Source organism: Cebus imitator, unplaced genomic scaffold, assembly GCF_001604975.1.
Source record: "Cebus imitator isolate Cc_AM_T3 unplaced genomic scaffold, Cebus_imitator-1.0 Scaffold39, whole genome shotgun sequence".
NCBI lineage: Eukaryota > Metazoa > Chordata > Mammalia > Primates > Cebidae > Cebus > Cebus imitator.
This window is the reverse complement of record NW_016107354.1, coordinates 9813654-9833305: the sequence shown is the minus strand read 5'-3', so window position 1 is coordinate 9833305 and position 19652 is coordinate 9813654. Positions and strand designations below refer to the sequence as shown.

Here is a 19652-nt window from a genome sequence, read left to right as displayed (position 1 = left end):
TATTAAAATTAAGATTTTTCCTTTAGAAATGCAATTCCACAATAAAGTAGTTCTTCATTTACACTTGATGATTGAACAGAAATAGAACTATATAATTTTCACAATGGAAGGATTGTAAAGATCAATTACATAGGGAACAGATACCCAGAGGCAGGCATTTTAGCAACATTGGAAGCCAGATAATGAATGAATATATCATCAATGTTACATGTGCAGCAGTGTTCTTAGGGCAGAATGGCTTCCAGAGCACATTTGCAATTTTTGAATCACAAAATTGCCCTTCTTTTGTTGTTTGCTTATTTTTGTTATGGTTTTATTTTTGGTTTTGCTTATCTGAATCAAGAAAGAAAAAAATAAATACAGACACACTGCTGATATGAAATTTATGCACAACGCCTTCCAAATATACATATGATTAGTATTGTATAGGCTGGGTATCCAGGTATTTTGGCATGAATTATACAAGTTATTCAACGCTTAATGTCCACTGCCCTTGTAAAAGAAGAAAACAATAAAACCATACAATTGTAATCACTCAAGAGATGGCAGGCACTCAATAAATATCAGTTGAGTTAAACAGAAAATTTGTATGAATTTATGTCATTAACATTTGGTACACTGAAATAATATAAATATTTTCTTCTTTGCATTGCTGGGAAAGAACTTTTCCCATAGATGGATGAATCTAGAAACACAAAAGCTTGCTATTTTTTCTCCCCCATAGTAAGTAATCACATCAGCAGGTTAGCTAATCTTTGGTACTTCAATCTTGAGCCCAGCTAACACAGGCTGGGTTTGTTTCACTATTGAGAGGACATTGATGAGATTCAGAGAGAAAAAAATAAAAAAAGTAAAAAAAAAAAAAAAAAGGAGGGGAGAAGTAAAAGAACAGTCTGTGTTTAGCACTTAAAACTCCCTTAATGGCAAGGACTATGTTTTATTCATTTGTACCTGCCACATGGAAGGTATTCAAAACATGTTTGTTGAATTAATTTTATAAATACATAAAGATACAAATTCACAAATGAAAACTTCAAATACACACTATAGTTTATGGCTTAACTATTTTAGAATTCCTTTTCCAAAGCTGGATCACTTCGAATACTTAATTTCTTATTACAAATTCCATGAGTCAATTGGATGGGGAATCATTTTGTCTATTTTGATGGATTAAGGACATGGATCCACAGAGCAGGCAACAAACTGCATAAAAAGGAAATATTTATTTCAAAAGGACTTTGTTCTACTTTTAAAAATTGCAAAAAGGAGACTGTCCAAAGTAAAATTGATCAAGTTAATGCAATAAGAGGTGGTCTTGGTTGAGTGCCTTTCCTGGGGAAAGAGGTTTCCTTCCTTGGTAAAACAAAACCTTCCCTTTTGCACAACAAAGGATGAAGCATGGTATTGAAACATTAATCTCTTAAGTGCTTTGTCTCTGCACCACCAGAGATTGTGAGATATGGGAAAACTCCGAATGTCTGGAATCTCATATCAAAGCACTAATAATTAGCTGTTTTTCACTTTTTTTGAAAACACAACCCTGGAACCACAGGGGGGATTAGGCAAATGTTAATTAGTAGGGCTTAATTTCCAAACCAAAGCTCAGACCAGGTCTATTCAGCACTCAGCTGAAATCTGGGGAAAAAAAATCAAGAGCACATCCGATGTTTTGAAATATATGAGTATCGAGTCCTGTATGAGCAAAGCAGATATTCTGCTTAATTTCATTTTTCACCACATTTAGGTAACATAGAGAGTCTAAATTGGAGATTAAGTGTCTTTTCTCATTTTCAAGGCTTATAGAGCTTCAATTATCAAATTAACTTGTGATTCTGAGAATCTAGAGACAGGTCAGTAGACAGAAAAAGAAATGATGAGAAAATGACAATTTATATTTTACTTGAGCCTCACAACAATTTTACATTGTGTTAGCTTTGGTTGGTATCATTATTCCTGTTTTAGATGAGAAAACTGAAGTTCTAGAAGGTGAAATGAGACGCTAGATAAAGCCCAGGGACATATGACTACTAGGGAAAGACGCTCAGGTAAACTAAAAATAAAACCCCACTTATTGAATGAACACCTTCTTAGCCAAGGGGGCCCAAGAAAAAAACGAAAACTGAATTCCTGGCCATGACAGGAAGAGAGTTTGAACATGCCTCATTACACCCCCTTCCTTTTGGAGCTTAGACACAACTGACCAGCATTAATATTAAAATAGAGATCATAAGACTGACAGAACAGTTTCTTTGTGGCAATATAATATCAAAGTATACATGACCTAAGGCCATATGAGACAAGGGTTAAATTGATGCCTGTAGGTCATCAATTTTGTTACTTAGGATACTTACCTTTACTTAAAACAACCCTTTCTGCACACTCTAAGTTTTAGACAGAGGCCTGCTCCTTTAACTAACTGTAAATTAAAGAATCTCTGAATCTATCTATAATCTGTAAGCCCTCACTTCCAGATGTCCTCCCTTTTGGGGCCACACCAATATATACCTTCCATGTATTGATTTATGTCTTTGCCTGTAACTCTTGCCTCCCTAAAACACATAAAACAGCTATAATCCGACCACCTTGGGACCACTTCCATGAGGCTTCTTGGATTTGTGTTTTCCCTGGGCTGTGGTCACTTATATTAGCTCAGAATAAACCTCTTTAAAATATGTTACAGAGTTTGGTTTTTCTCTTAACATTTGCCTCTCTCCTGCTATGACTATGGGCATTTTCTTGTTGTACATAGATAACTAAACCCCATTCTGTCACAATATACAAAAATCAAATCCAAATGGATTAAAGACTTAAATCTAAGACCTCAAACTATGAAACTACTACTAAAAAAAAAACTTAGGGGAATTCTCCAGGACTTTGGAGTGGGCAATAATTTCTTGTGTAATAATCCACAAACACAGGCATCCAAAGCAAAAATGGACAAATGGGATCACTTCAACTTAAAATGCTTCTGCACAGCAAATGAAACAATCAACAGAATGAAGAGACAACTCATAAAATGGTAGAAAATATCTGCAAACTACCCATCTGACAAGAGATTAATAACCAGAATATGTAAGGAGCTCAAACAACTCTATAGGGAAAAAAAATCTAATAATCCAATTAAAAAATGTGCAAAAGATCTGAATAGACATTTCTCAAAAGAAGAAATACAAATAGCAAACAGGTATTTAAAAAGGTGCTCAACATCATTGAGTATCAGAGAAATGCAAATTAAAGCTATAATGAGATATCTTCTCACCCTAGTTAAAATGGCTTTTATCCAAAAGACAGGCAATAACAAATGTTGGTGAGGATGAGGAGAAAAGGGAACCCTTGTACACTGTTGTGTGGGAATATAAATTAGTACAACCACTAAGGAGAACAAAAAACTAAGAATAGAGCTATATATAAAAATGTATAAATATTAATGTAAAAATATATACAAAAATGTATAAACTGTAAAAACAAAAATGTGTAAACATTAAGTGTGGTCTTTATTAAGAAAGTTATAAAAATTGCTCTGTGTTCAGCTGGTGAACTGTACTTCTAAATGTCTATCTGTCTTCCTAGTGTTCCACCTAGGTGGGGGTCTATTTCCCAGATGTGGTCTTTTGCAGGCCATGGGATTATTGCAACAATTGAGCAATTCTAAACTCTATAAATGAAGTGGCACAAAAGGACCATAGCATAAGGCACAATGAAAACAAAAAGCTCTAAGATAGTGCCATATGAATTGAAAGAAGGGAAACACCACATTAATGAATGAAAAGGCCAAACACAGTGATAGCAAAGTCAACGGCATGAAATCTCATGAGGTCATAGCCTGCTTGACAGGAGCACAGGAGCCTTGGTAGATTGTAGAAAATCTAAGGAGGTGGGGAACACTTTGTGAAGAACTGAGAATGCTCGCCAGAGTATGTGTGTTTTGCCTTATTCTGGAGGCATTCACCTATAGTTGCATTGGGCAGGTCTGGTTAATGCAGGCTCTTTTACTTGCCTTTGCCCCTGCTTCTGGAGTCAGTTTTCCCTGTACCCTCCATATGGATCATCCTCTCCCCAAATAGATGAGTATTGTTGGGTTCAGGACACATCACTCCAAAATTTGACTATAGAAGACCAGAATATGCCACACCAAAATATACTTCTGTTAAAAGACAAAATTACAACAAATCTGTCGTTAAATTAAGTTTAGCCTAAAGCTGCCTCCTTACATATTTTAATTTTGGCCTAGAGATTTAATCCATATATAGTGAATTATAACCTAACTGGATGTATAAACAGACTGTCACCTATACTTGTACCAATCACCAAGTTTTGGCCAATCAGAGATGGCCAACTGTTCAAGCGTGTTCAAATAAGGGAGATGTTGAGCTGTAACCAATCTGGCTCTCACCTATTTGTTCTGTATCTCACCTATTTGTTTTTTGGAGATGGAGTCTCACTCTGTGGCCCAAGCTGGAGTGCAGTGGCACAACCTTGGCTCACTGCAACCTCCACCTCCCAGGTTCAAGTGATTCTCCTGCCTCAGCCTTCTGAGTAGCTGACACTACAGGTGTGCGCCACCATGCCCAGCTAATTTTTGTATTTTCAGTAGAGACAGGGTTTCACAATGTTGATCAGGCTGGTCTCAAACTCCTGACCTCAAGTGATCCACTTGTTCTGGTCTCCCAAAGTCCTAGTATTACAGGCATGAGCCACCATACCAGGCCTCCGTTTTGACTAAGTGTTTTAAACCTTTAATATATATAATAGGCTTCCAAAAATCAAATTTCAAAATCAGAATTTAGGTTTTTCACCTCAAGCTAACTTTGGGATGTTACAGAGGGCCCCTGTAGCATCCAAAAGAGATAATAAACAGGATTATTTGATATGTTAAATTATATGGGAAGCCTTGTCAAATAACAAATGAGATTTAACCTTCTTCAAGTTACATTTTTATGAATGTTATTAATGTATGTTTCAAAATTGTATTCTTCAAATTCTAGTAGGTCTTTATATATTACCAGTCATAACTATGGTTATTATGTTAAATTATTGTAGGCCACAAAAATAACCAAATTTTGTCAACTGTGTCTTTAACCACGACCATTGTAAATCATTTCCACAGCGAATTGCTTAATTCTGATGCATTTCCTGAAAGTTCTTTGCAAGCAAGTAAAATCCTAGAGTGCTGTATCTTCAAGGAATTTCATAGAAAGGATGGAAAGGACCCTGAGAAGCACTGCTGAATAGAGGTTTTTGATAAGTTTAGGATCATATCATTTGGATTGGGTAAGAATTCCCAAAGCTCTAATGAAGAGGCTGGCTGGCTTATAAAACTGCTAACCCAAGCAGGACAAAAATAATTATATACCAAGAAAATACTTTGCCAGATTTTCATGTTAAATCAGCCAGTACTGAAATTGTTAAGACAGACAATTTGAGTGAATTCCATATCCAAGTTAAATTACCTGTGGTAACCCATTTAATAAACAGTGTTATGCACCTGAATTGGGAAAACAAAATTGATATTTGACGATATTTAAATATCAATGTAAGAGAATTTATGCCCTCTTAAATATCAATATAGAAGCTTTCCTATGGAAGAAGACTGATACTATAACAGTAGCTTAAAAATTATTAAAAAGTGTGATTCCCTCATAGGGCATTCCTGTAGAAATCTCCAACAATAAAAGTACTTGTTTCACTGGACAAATTATAAATCATGTTAAATAAGATATTACAGGTACAATAGCATTAGGCAAATCCAACTGAATGGATTGACTTGGTCAAAGGTATTGCAGACTGATGATAATCAGATCCACTTCCAGTGGAAAACAAAAGTTAATCTTTTATAAATAGTCACTAGAAGGCTTATGCCCCTAATAATAGAAGCTTATGTATCTCCTGCTCCTAAATTCCCATACAACAAATGCATTATGCCAAAGTGTATGTTCACCAGGTAAAGAAAACCAACCTGAGGACCATCATGATCTAAAACCCATAGATTGGGTCTTCTGGAAATGACCTCAGAGAAGGATTGCCCTTGCCACTTACACAGCAGCAAAACTGCAGCCAACTGTTTAAACCATGTTTAAATAAGGCAAACACAGAGCTGTAACCAACCTGGCTATTTCTATACCTCACTTCTCTTTTCTTTATGTCACTTTCCTTTTCCCATACATAAATCCTCTCCAACCACACAGCAGCACCAGAGTTGCTCTGAACCTATTCTGATTTCGAGGGGCTGCTCATTCAAAAATTCTTTGCTCAATTAAACTCTGTTAAATTTAGTGTGTTTCAAGTTTTTCCTTTCACACTAGTTTTGCTGATCTTAATTGGCTTCTATTTGCAATCCTAGAATTGGGCAACATTTTACATAAAAAATGGTTCAGAAGCCAAGTATAGTGGTATGCACCTGTAGTCCCAGCTACTCAGGAAACTGAGGTGGGAGGATCACTTGAGCCCAGGAGTTCAAGCCTGCAGTGTGCTATGACTGTGGCTGTGAATAGCAACTGCATTCCAGCCTGGGCAACACAGCAAGGCCTCCATCTCTAAAACAAAAAAAATGGTTCAGAATGCTTCACCCTGCCACACGTGCAGGTTATAGTTAAATCAGGGGAAATGAAATGACATACAGAAAACAATAATAAGGTATAGAGACAGTCAGTTGGTTAAATCTGCATTTGCCTTAACTGAACCTAGTTTGAACAGTTGGCCACCTGCCACAGGCTGAAGTTCTACTGCTGCATAGGCTGAGACTCTGTTTTTACAAACGTAAATTCCTAAGTTAGGTTTTCTCTTGGTTTATGTACTAAGTTAGGTTGCAGTTAGTTACACGGGACTTGTACTGAGGCTTCTAAAGCTCAAATGTAGTTTGATTTAGCAATTATCTGGCATATTTTGAGCTGGTTATTCTAAGAAACTGCACACACAGGAGTAGCTCTAAAAAGCTGTCCTTCTGTAGAGGAAATTTACATCTGGAATGGAAATCTACATTATTAAAGTATCTGTATCAGGAAGAGGGCTGCTGGGAGATAACATATTACTGAGAGAGACTTCAGCTGTATAACAAGACAGCCTTTGTTTACTGTGTAATTCCTCCCCTCACCTTCCCATAACGTGTTGTCTGCCACTCCCCGAACTCAGAAACTCAAAGCCTCTATTTCATTCTGTAACTCAGGATGCTACAGAAACTTCAATCCTCTGACCCTTTTTTGAGTCTCGTATTTTGTGGGATTCCCATGGTTATGCCTGTAGTTAAAATGATTTTTCTCCTATTAATCTGTCTACTTTCAGTTTGCTTCAGAGACTCAATTCTCAAACCTTCAGAGGGTAGAGAGAAAGCTTTCCTCTTCCCTGCAATATATTAGTTTCATTTCCTCAAACACAGTCTGCTGCAACACTGCCCACAAACGTGCTGGGCTTCCCATTGAAGAGATGGGCAGGTCCAGTAGGCTCTGTCCGGTTCTCCACTGCTGCACACTGTCCTACGTATGCCTGGCTAGTTATGCGCCTCAGCTGAGGAATGCGGCTGTACAGACCTCTCTCATTTATTGTCTCCAAGTGAAAGAAGTAGAATTTGTAAAAAGAAAAAAATTTTTAAAGCTCATTTCATGTATACTGATTAGCATAAAATTGCTCCTTTGTCTCAGCTTCAAGGGGGGACAATGGTGCTGAGACTCCTGGCTGGGGAGATTATTACTCCCTCTCCCTTCCTCCACCCTGAGCTCAGCAAGCCACCCCACACACAGACCCCATCTGCAGAGGAAACCAGCATCAGCCACACTTTCAACTGTAACACCAAAAGAAGGGCCATCTGGCCAGACCTCTTTCACCCCAAAGTGAAAGTATCAACATGTATAAACAAGTATAAACATGACCCAGAGACCTGGACAGGACAGAAAGTACTCTGCCCTAAAGCACAGCTTCTGCTTTCCTTCAGGAAAGACGTCAGAAACTTCAATCATCTAGTCTTTCAATATTTATTCAGTGGCTACCATGTCCCAGCCACTTGCTAAGTACTGATTTGCCCAGAGCCCTTGGCATGTGAGAAAGAGATGAGACAGCAAAAAAAGCCATTGCTTTTTCCAAGACCCTGGAAAAATACAGCAGCCCTATGATACTGAGATCCAGGTACATATATTTGATTCTAAAATGTACGATTTTCTGCGTTGTAACGCCTCTCAAATAGGGAATAATCCTGTAATGAATAGCATTCTGAAATCAGTAACACATAAAATAAAGGCATGTCTATTAATGGCGGGTATCTTGGACTGGATAAAAATCTCACAGTGAAAGGCAGTAACAGGATGTTAGAAACTGAGAAACTAACAAAAAAGCTTCATAGTTATAAAGCTCTGCCTGTTTCATAGAAAGTTTCCTTCCCATTCCAACCCTTTAAAGAAATGTCTTCCAAGAGACAGAATTATGTCTTATCAATATGAATATAAGATTGTATATTTGAAATTCTCTAAGAGTATTTGGTTCCTGGCAAAATTGCATGGAAACAGAACCAACTTTGGAACAACAGAACTAACAAGTCAGTAGACAGACTTGGTTCTAACTTCCATGTCAGGTACCTCCGATTCCTTTTCCTTTTTGAAGCCTTATTTTCCTGACCTGTAAAAGGTAAATGACAATATTTCCTTCCTTGTTGTAGGATTAAATAAAACAAAGCATGACACATAAGACATATTCAATAAGTTACTTTCCTCTTTACATATAATTCTTTGTTATACTGAACATATAACTCCAACAAAGCTCATTCGATCTGCAAAATGTGTCTATCAGGTGAGGAGCTGAGGAGCTTGAGCAAGATCACGCAGCTGGTGAAAGAGGCAGAGCTGGTGTCTCCAACAGATCTTCCAGAGCCAAGAATCTAGCACCCCGTTTTCTATACAATGGCCAATTCCATCGAAATCCTCATCACAGGATTTTCACTCTCCAGAGGAGGGTCTTCAGCAAGCCCATTACTTAGGAACATTCTGGTTCCTGAAGGGCCACTACTCATTCAATAACAAAGTTCAGAATAAACAAATCCAGAGAATAACATTAAAACAACTAGGCTATTTATCAGACACTGATTGATTCTAGTGAACATCTGTGTGAGTTCTTGTGTCAAAGACTCAGGGGTCATAATCAGCTCTGATATGATCCCATGCCTGTGACCCTCTCCTCCTGACACCCTCTGGGGCCCACCAGTTCTGGGCCGACACAGCTGCTCTGCTACCCCAGTTTGCAGCTATATTGACATAGCCATTTTCATGGTAGGCCTGTTGTAAATTTGTTGTTACATGGTGCGTCTGCCCCAAATTGCACGGTATACGTAAATTTTTGTGTGTGTGGTGGGGCTGGCACGGGGTTGTGGGGGTGCTAGGGCTGAATGGAGCGTGTGATGGGGCAACCCGCAGGAGACCTAACCCTGATAAATTGTTTACTTGTTAGCGATGGGGCTCAAGAGTGGGCCGGGGGCTGCAGACTCAGCAGGACAGACGTAGAAGGTGGACCCACGCCAATTACCAGCCATTGTGGTGTCCCACCCCATGATTGACACCAATGTCTCCCCTCTCACCATGGGTCCTTTTACTATCCTGGACCCAACACAAGCCCCACTGTGCTAATATTATGGTGTCTTCAATTTCCTTTGCAGCTAGCAAAAATTAACCTAGGCCTCCAGCCTGTAGAAGACCTAAGGGCTTTATTTTATTATGCATTTTTTCCCCAGTTTTTCAAGGATGAGTAAAAAAATAGAGGTTGCTAAGGTCAGTTGGGCGACAAAGGAAGCAAAGGGACAAACATTATCTTTGGATGACTGACTTCAAAGTTAATGATCTCCCCCACTGAATGGTGCCCTCTGCAGCTCAATGAGGTCTTTGCCATCAGATAAAGAAGCACCTCTTTAATCCACTAACCCTTCTTTGTCCCATTGTGGCAAAATGATCATTTCATCAGTTTCGGGTACTCTCTGCCCGGAGAGTTTTTTTAGCCTGAATGATTCAGAGCAGGAGAGACAGAGAAGGGTATTTCTCTACTTCATTTTTCCTCAAGTGACGGCTGAATAACTATGCAAAAAAATTAAGGCATAATGACCCGGCAACAGTGACAAAACCTAATTAGTCACGGAGGCCACTGGGTAATGAGCCGCAAAACCCGGCTCTTGAGTGTGTAATAACTGTATTTTTCTCCATTTCTTCCCCTTTAGTCACAGCCTTGTGTGGCATTTTTAACAAACTAAAATGGCACCAGATGCAACAGGGTTCAGACATTTTAACTTGAATTAAGAAACCATATGTTCCGATAAGTCATGGTCTCTTCTTTCCCACAGGCTAGGTCCTCCATCTGTGAGGTAACTCTCTGGTGGTGAGGCAGTGATGGCCACTGGGACGATCACCCCACGAAGGTGACTGGGTGTTGGGGTTGGGAGTGGGTCCTCCAGAACCTGCCAAGACTGAGGGTCCAGCTCCCGGAAGCAGCCCAGACATTCCAGCTGTGGGCCCCAGATACGCTCCCAAGGCACAGTAAGATAGAGGCCGAAGTTGGAAGAGAAGATGGGAGGGAGTAGAAGTGGGAAGGGCTCTTTGTTCAAATAACAGCTTGGAAAGCTGAGGGCTGCCTTTAACAACGTTATCCGCCTTCAAGTAGAAGAGTGCTTGGCCATCTAAGGCATATGTCAGCCAACTCTGAGCGCCACAAAAATCTTGGACCTTAGTACCTCTGTTGTTTCTGAGATGAAGCAACTACAGACCAGTGAAGTCAGGAAATTGCCGGTGGTCACAGTTAGAAATGCAGGAATCCGGACTTCAAGCTCTATTTGTGATCATTATCCCTGTATGTTTCCTAAGTTTGGGGTCATTATTATTACTGTTAGTCACAATTTCTTATTAGAATTAGAAAAACTTGAAAGGATGGAAAGTGTACATATCATATGGCTTGGTATGATATATCTCTTCAATCCTTGGACAGGAAATTACTTTCCAAAGTCAGTTAGGTAAAGCATCATTAACACGTTTATGTAAAGCAAGGCATCATCCATGGTGTGTTCTTGGTCTCACTGTGAGTTTAATATGAGATATTTCCAATCCCAGTTCGTGGAGGAGACATTGCCCTAAAGTGCTCACTTGTATTTCTGCTCTATTTTCATGAATGTTTTCTTCTGCTCATCACTATCATGGGGACTGTGAGTGGGCTTACAAAACAGCAGACATTGATTTCTGTTCTCTGAGAGACAGGAAAGCCAACCTTTCTTTTGTTCTCCTTATCCAGCAGATGAAGAAAATAATCTCCCCAAGATGAATTCAATTCTCCCTTGACAGTAAGGGATGCATTTCCTCCTGAGCCTCTCTGGTTATGGAATCACATAGGGGAATCCTGAATCAGGAATTCCACGTAGAATATGGAGAATAGAATTAACCACAGAACACAGATACAGTTTTGCACAGGGACTGCTGCCTTCTTGAGAAATCTTAAAACAGCATGCATTAAACAATAAAAACAAAATACGCAGCACTTCTCTCTCTGTAACAGGAACACGACATGAAATGAAAATGCAAACAAAACAAATAAAAACAGATGTATCTGTGCAGTTTAAAGGTTAATACAACAAAATTATATTCTTAACTCCTCATACAATTCTGACACAGCAAAGTCCTTGTATTTGGGACTGTCTAACATGACATCTCTTTGTCTTCCTAACCCAGGACTGGCTGTATAATTTGCTGGGCCCAATGCAACCTGAGAATGTGGGATATCCTGTTCAAAAATCATTAAGAATTTCAGGACGGCTATGCGGAGTGTTAGACCTCTTGCAGGATCCTTTTTAGGATGGGGTCCTGTGTGATTGCACAGATTACACTCCCGTGAAGCCAGCCCTGCGGAGAAAGCTAACGCATCAGTGTCCATGTACTGAAGGCACATACTAGACAACTGTGAATAGTTCAGAAGGCCGCCTACCATTATTCCAGCTTCTCACTCAGAGCTGTTCAAAGTTGACTCTTTCTTCTCTAAACTTTGAACTTCAGAAAGTCTACTTTAGCATCTCAGAAGTACTGTATGTAAAATGGGGAGTTTCTCCATGCAGACAATGCCATTTCTTCTCAACTCTTCTCCAAACTTTCATCTATTCTAGTCCTGGCAAGCTTGGCTGCTCTGTTCATTGGGCCTTTTCCTGCACTGAAGTCAAGTCATTATCCTCTTTTTATATACTGCACTTCGTGCCCTTGTGAACCTGTTGAAAAATAGTGAAAGAGAGTTGAAAAGTACCACTGGCTCCTAAAAATAGTGCTGACTAGGAGGCAGAAAGGGGGAACTCCGGTTTTATTCAGTGCTAAAGATAACACCACCAGAATGATAGACTCCTCCGAATTGTTTGTCCCCACTGGCCATTGTCCCTCGGGCACTGAATGAGCCTCTTAGCAGCTCTTGAGGGCCTGTCACAGGTAGGCACCCAACAGAGATAATTCCCAGCCTATGCTTGACTGCCCCTTTATAGACACTCACTCATGGCTCTGAAAGGCCTCAGACACTGTTGAATAAACTCCTACTCGCTTCCATAAACTTTTTCTCCCACTGAATTTTCCGGGGATGTGAACAGCTTCCCAGCCTCACCAGAGGATGCTTCTGAATGCACTCCTGTTCTGAATCAAAGCCTGACAGCCAAGCCTCTTTTGAAATCAAGAGAGAAAAAACAGGCCATCAGTGCCCAGGAGGAATCTCTGTACTGTCTTCTGCAGGTGAGGGCCAACTCCCAGAGGCTCTGGTCTGTGTTCTGCTCTTCTTATGGGTTTATTTATTTTGGTTGCAGGAGGTATCTTTGTCCGTGAAGAAAAACCCCTCTGTTTGTGGTTCAAGTCTGTCTCTTTTGTTATTAAAAAAAAAAAAAAAAAGGGCCTCCTTACATGGCGTGAAGTCTCCAGGGCATGCTTGTCAGAACATCCTAGAAGAGCATAAGTTTTAGAGCTCTGCCAAGCTGGATTTGAATCTGGCTCCGCCACTCCCTTGCCTTTCTGAGCCACAGTTCTCTCATCTGTTAAATATAATAGAGCTGCCTGTAATCCCAGCACTTTAGGAGGCCGAGGCAGGTGGATCACAAGGTCAGGAGTTTGAGATCAGCCAGGCCAATATGGTAAAACCCCGTCTCTAGTAAAAATACAAAAAAATTAGCTGGGTGCAGTGGTGCATGCCTGTAATCCCAACTACTTGGGAGGCTGAGGCAGGAGAATTGCTTGAACCTGGGAGGTGGAAGTTGTAGTGAGCTGAGATTGTGCTACTGCACTCCAGCCTGGGCAACAGAGTGAGACTCCATCCCAAAAATAAATAAATAAATAATCTCTCTCTCTCTCTCTCTCTCTCTCTATATATATATATATATATATATATATATATATATATTATACATAATGAACTCATTACATATAATATACATAATATTACAAAAGGAGAGAATCCCTTGGATACATAGAAATATTTAGCAATTCAAAACAGGGTTAGTATGAGGAATGAGAAGATGTTCGGCTCTAAAAACAAAGGAAAACTGTAGGAACATCTACAATTTGTATTGTCAATAACCTCTAGAAGATATTGATCTATAAAACAGGATCATATGGGCAACAAGAAAAAAAATCTATTCATTACATAATATTATATGTAATGAGTTCATTATATGTGATATATATAATGAGCTAATTATATATATAGATAGATATATATATTAAAAATAGAGCTAATAACCTAACTCAAAGGCTTTTTTTCCAAAGGTGGAAATAGATAATGTATGTAACATATTTAGCATAGTTCCTAGATTTTATGATTATATAATTACTATATTTTTCTTACATTATTCTTCTGATTTATCAGATTCTTAGGAGCTCCCTAGAGCCAGTCCTTACCTTCTGAAGTTACCGTTTACCTACCTGTCATTCAGATCTTTCTAAACTGGCTTCTTGAAGGAGATATTAATTCCTCCTTAATACGTACAATTCAACTCTTCAAAATATCCCAGGTAGACACACAGTGGGCTGTTTGGAGGAAATCCTGCCCCAAGTCTATCTCTCCCTGAAGAATCTATTCCTCTGAAACATCTCTCCTCCAAGTTTCACACAGCAGGACTGCTTTTCAGTAATCACTTACTCTTTGGCTACTATTTATTGAGCATCTACTCTGTGCCCAGTCCTGTCTAGGTTTGGGGATATAAAAATGAGTCAGGGACAGATCCCCAGGGAAAAGACCTTATTGTCTAGATGGGATAATGGGTCTATATAGAAAAAACTCAAAGACATGGTTTAAAAAATACACTATGCCACAAAAGGGGTGCAGATAAAATAATGTGGGAGTCCAGAAGAAGAGAAATTAGTTCAATTTTGAAGTGTAGGAAAAAGAGAGGATAGGGTCAGGAAGGTCCTCTTAAGTTGCATCTTATAAGATAAAGTGGATTTGTCCTTGCTGAGATTGGCCAAGGGGAGGAAGAGAGCTCTCAGGTAGAGAAACCATCAAAGCAGGGAAATGTGGGATCAAGGGGCATGTTCAGGAACCAGGGGCTTGGCACATGGCCATCAAGTTCTCCAATAAGTATGAACTCAGAGAAAGGGGCCTTCCTTACCCATAGCCTTAGCAGTCAGCTGGCCTATTTGGAGTGGCCTTCCTGTTCTTGGTTGAATACCACAAATGCTTAGTCATTTCCAAAGGGCAGAAAGCTACACCAGGAGTTCTGGGAAGTCAAACCAACATGAGACTTGTCCTTACTCTCCCAGGGCTAGCAGCCCTACTTCCCAGCCTTCTTATTCCAATAGCATAGTTTAATTTGCTACTACATTGAAATTATCTCTATATATTATCACATGTGATAGAATCTACCTACATATGTGATTTCAAAAAAGCAATGTGATGCCCTATCAATAATATAAAGGAGAAACATAAGGACAATAATTTATAATAAAACAGAATATATTTCAATATGTAAATGCTTGAGGAAACTTACACTGATAGTTATAAGAGGTCAGAAATTTTCATCTATACATAAAATCATTGTAAATGCAATAGCTATAAAAGCAAACCGACATAGCTATATTTTGTTGGAGACTCAAATGCCACAAGCAGTGTTGCCATTGGTGGGTATAATTTTCTGCAATAGTGAAAAACTCTTGACCCTTTAAAGACCAAACTAAACAAAGTATAATTGTCTTTTTAATTTTTTTTTAGCAATGTTAGTTCCTTTCCTGAAAAGTTCTCTGTGTCCGTTTAAACTATACAAAAATTGTTTGTCTTTATGTAAAACAGTGTTCAGTTTGAGCACTGTATAATTATAAATAGGTTTTTAATTTTGAATATCTAGTGGGACATCAGAAGTTCTAATGAGTTGAGGATGATTCTTTGTTGGCTGGGCCTGTCCTGTACACTGCTCCTGCAGAGTAAATGACAATGGTTCTCCCCAATCAATATGAAGACCATTCCCTCTATACATATAAATTTCTACAATGCCTCTTAGGGGCAGTACCACTCCTATTAAGAACCACTGGTCTGGAGTTTAGTTGGGGAGAGGAGGTCTACATCCCAAAGGAAGGTCTATATCCCAAAAGACAATTCATATTATAAGTAATCATTGATTAAATGACAAATCGGCCATTCAGAAGAGACACCAAGACATCAAAAGAGGGCAAGTCACCGTGGGTACAAGTCATTAGGAAAGTCTTCATGACTAAGTAGGTGTCAGAAAAAGTACAGACTCTGAAGTAGAGAAGAGAATAGGGGCACAATTAATTTGGAAAATTATTCCCAAGGAAGAAACAACTCACACATAAAAGTAAGTACTCCTGCATTGACGCTCCTGGTAGCCTCTTCCTTCTACCCCATGATCCATGAGAGTGACAGAGACAGCTGGTTTCCCTCAGAGCCATTCTCTGCCCCTTTCTAAGTTGTGAAATATTTAGTGGAGCACACAGCTGCTTAGAATTAAAAATTAGCCTTTCCTGCATGTAGAATTCAGCCATGTGACTAAATTTTGGCCAACAGGATGCATGTGAAAGTAAGATGCGGCAGCTTCCATAAGCCTCCCTCAGTCCCTTCTTCCTCCTTTCCTTCCTCCTGCCCCTTGGAATGTGGATATGAAGACTGGAACTCTATTATGGACCAGGGGAATAAGGGACACACCCTGAAGATGGCAAAGCAGAAAGCCAGAGGGAGCCTGTGCCCTGAGGACTTGAAGAGGGCAGCCTTACCAGCTCCAAGTTGATTCTCTCTAAGTTTTTAATATCTCTACATTTGTTCCTTGCCCCATTTAAAATAGTATTATTTTATATCTTTGATACAGCCAAACCTAATTCTGATTCAAAAAATAAAACTATACCAAATCTGAGGTATGCACTTTCCCCCTTATCTGAGTTTAAAGAGCTGTATAAAGATCAGATATAATCACGGAACTTTAATATTCAACAAATAAAATAAACACACCACATTGTAATGATAAACAAAAGGAGATAATCCCCTGGATACACAGAAATATTTAGCAATTCAAAAGAGGGTTAATATGAGGAATGAGAAGATGTACGACTCTAAGAAAAAAAGGAAAACTGTAGGAACATCTACGATTTGTATTGTCAATAACCTCTAGAAGCTACTGATCTATAAAACAGGATCGAATCAGCAACAAGAAAAAAATCTACTTAAAGGAAGGTTTTCTTGAAACAAAACGTGGCCAGGCATGGTGGCTCATGCCTGTAACCCCAGCACTTTGGGAGGCCGAAGCAGGTGGATCACCTGAGGTAAGGAGTTCAAGACTATCCTGGCTAACATGGTGAAACCCCGTCTCTATTAAAAAAAGAAAAAGAAATGAGTAATGAATTTTAGAATGCAGTGAAGGTAATTAACAGCAGATAGGGTATCACCAAAATCTGGGTGCCCTGGTTACTTACCTTGCTCATTTCAACTTATAACAAGTGCTTAATCAAACTATATTTGGACTTTAGAAGCTTCAGTATAAGTCCTAATTAATGAACTGCAACCTAACTTAGTATGTAAACAAACTAAAAACCTAATTTAGTAGTGTGCTTTTTTTTTTTTTTTTTTTTTTTTTTTGGCTTAAAAAATCAGGGGAAAGCTCGAATGCAGTCCCCCACTACGACAAATTAAGCAGTAGAGTTTCCCACAAAAACTAGATAAACCACCTTTGTGATCATGGGATCTCCCCTGCCAGGTAAATATTTGTTTTATAACAAATAGCTGAAGTTCAGCTAATCACAATAGCTGAGCTTCAGTCAACGATAGACAGCCAACTGTTCAAACTGGGTTAAATTAAGGCAAACACCAGCCTTAACCAACGAAGCTGCCTCTATACCCCACTTCTATTTTCTGTGTATCACTTTCTTTTCCCTATCAATAAATATCACCCACATATGTGGTAGGGCAGAGCATTCTGACCTGCTTTTAATCTGGACTGTAATTGAGTCTAAACTTACAAATAAAAGCCAACTAAGATCTGTAAAGTTAGATTTGTTGTAATTTTGTCTTTTTTTAACACTATTCTTTCTTAAGTTTACAACACAAGTCCATTCTATTCTTTCCAACATTTGGCTTAACCTGTTTGGTTATGAGTATTAAGTCTATTAGGTATGAAATCCCTCAAGTTTTTCTTTCCACATTTATACCTCATCTTCACCTGACTGTGTCTTCACCAAAAAAACTTCTAAATCTAAGAGAAATATTTATATTCTTCCCCATTTTAAGGCCAATCCTTTTTCTGCATCCTTGATTACCTGCTTTTCTGATTTCTCTAAGATCAGGGCCTCGTTCCTTTCTTTCTCTCCTATATTTTAACCCTTTAATTCTTTCCTGAGTCCTTTCGTGTAAATTATAAATATGGTCAAATTACCTGTCTTTAAAAAAACCTTGCCATTCTTCATCCACTATGGGTACCACATTACCTATCATCTCCTGCCTCAGGCATGGTTCCCCCAAAATAGGTGATACTGTCTCTATTTTCTCAGTTCCTTAGCACTGATTTTAAATGAGTTTCTTTCATTGTTATAAAATAATTTTTAATTATACAAATTTTGAAAAACATAAAAAGATATATAAAATAAAAATCATCCATAGTTATGTGACTGAGTTATTACTATGAATGCTTTAGAGTTTTTTAATGCATCCAGTCTTTATATATTAGAATATAAAATTGAATCTTACTGCAATTATAATTTTGTAGGCTTTTCTCATGTTTTATAGTATTTTACAATTTTTCTATATCAATTTTTTTCAAAAATATTTGTTCAGACAAAAATTTATACATGAATGCTGATAGCAGCACTACTCACAACAGTCAAAATGTGTAAACAATGTAATTATCTTTTTTTTAAATCTGAGAAAATCACACTTTTTTTTTTTTTTTACTTTGAAAGAGGCTGGTTTTTCTGTTTGTTTCTTTGTTTGTTTTTAATTTTACTTTAACTTCTGGGGTACATGTGCAGATCTTGCAGGATCGTTACATAGGTATACACATGCCATGGTGGTTTGCTGCCTCCATCCCTCCGTCACCTACATTAGGTATTTTTCCTAATGTTATCCCTTCCCAATCTCCCCACCCACTGCTATCCCTCCCCTAGCCCCCCACCCCTCCAACAGACTCCAGTGTATGGTGTTTCCCTCCCTGTGTCCGTGTGTTCTCATTGTTCAACACCCACTTATGAGTGAGAACATGTGGTGTTTGGTTTTCTGTTCTTGTGTCAGTGTGCTGAGAATGATGGTTTCTAGGTTCATCCATGTCCCTGCAAAGGACATGAACTCATCCTTTTTTATAGCTGCATAGTATTCCTTGGTATATACGTGCCACATTTTCTTTATCCAGTCTATCCTTGATGAGTATTTGGGTTGGTTCCAAGTCTTTGCTATTGTAAACAGTGCCTCAGTAAATGTACCTGTGCACATGTCTTTATAATAGAATGATTTATCATCCTTTGGGTATATACCCAGTAATGGGATTACAGGGTCAAATGGTATTTTTATTTCTAGATCCTTCAGGAATCACCACACTGTCTTCCACAATGGTTGAACTAATTTACATTCCCACCAACAGTGTAAAAGTGTTCCTATTTCTCCACATCATCTCCAGCATCTGTTGTCTCTGGATATTTTAATGATAGCCATTCTAACTGGCGTGAGATGGTATCTCAATGTGGTTTTGATTTGCATTTCTCTAATGACCAGTGATAATGAGCATTTTTTCATATGTTTGTTGGCTGTATAAATGTCTTCTTTTGAAAAGTGTCTGTTCATATCCTTCACTCACTTTTTGATGGGGTTGTTTGTTTTTTTATTGTATATTTGTTTTAGTTCTTTGTAGATTCTGGATATTAGCCCTTTGTCAGATGGGTAGCTTGCAAAAGTTTTTTCCCAGTCTGTTGGTTGCCCATTCACTCAAATGATTGTTTCTTTTGCTGTGCAGAGGCTCTTAAGTTTAATTAGATCCCATTTATCTATTTTGGATTTTGTTTTTCTTTTGAGGCTGAGTCTCACTCTTGCCCAGGCTGGAGTGCAGTGGTGCTGTCTTGGCTCATTGCAACCTCTGCCTCCCAGGTTCAAATCATTCTCCAGTCTCAGCCTCCTGAGTAGCTGGGACTACAGGCACCATGCTACCATGCCCAGCTAATTTTTGTGTTTTTAGTAGAGAAAAGGTTTCACCATGTTGGCCA

At 38.7% G+C, this 19652-nt stretch overlaps 1 pseudogene; it reads right to left on the bottom strand.

Annotated features, from left to right (window-relative positions):
• Positions 1 to 17058: 17058 nt before the first annotated feature.
• LOC119470758 lies at positions 17059 to 17172 on the bottom strand (annotated as a pseudogene).
• Positions 17173 to 19652: the final 2480 nt, after the last annotated feature.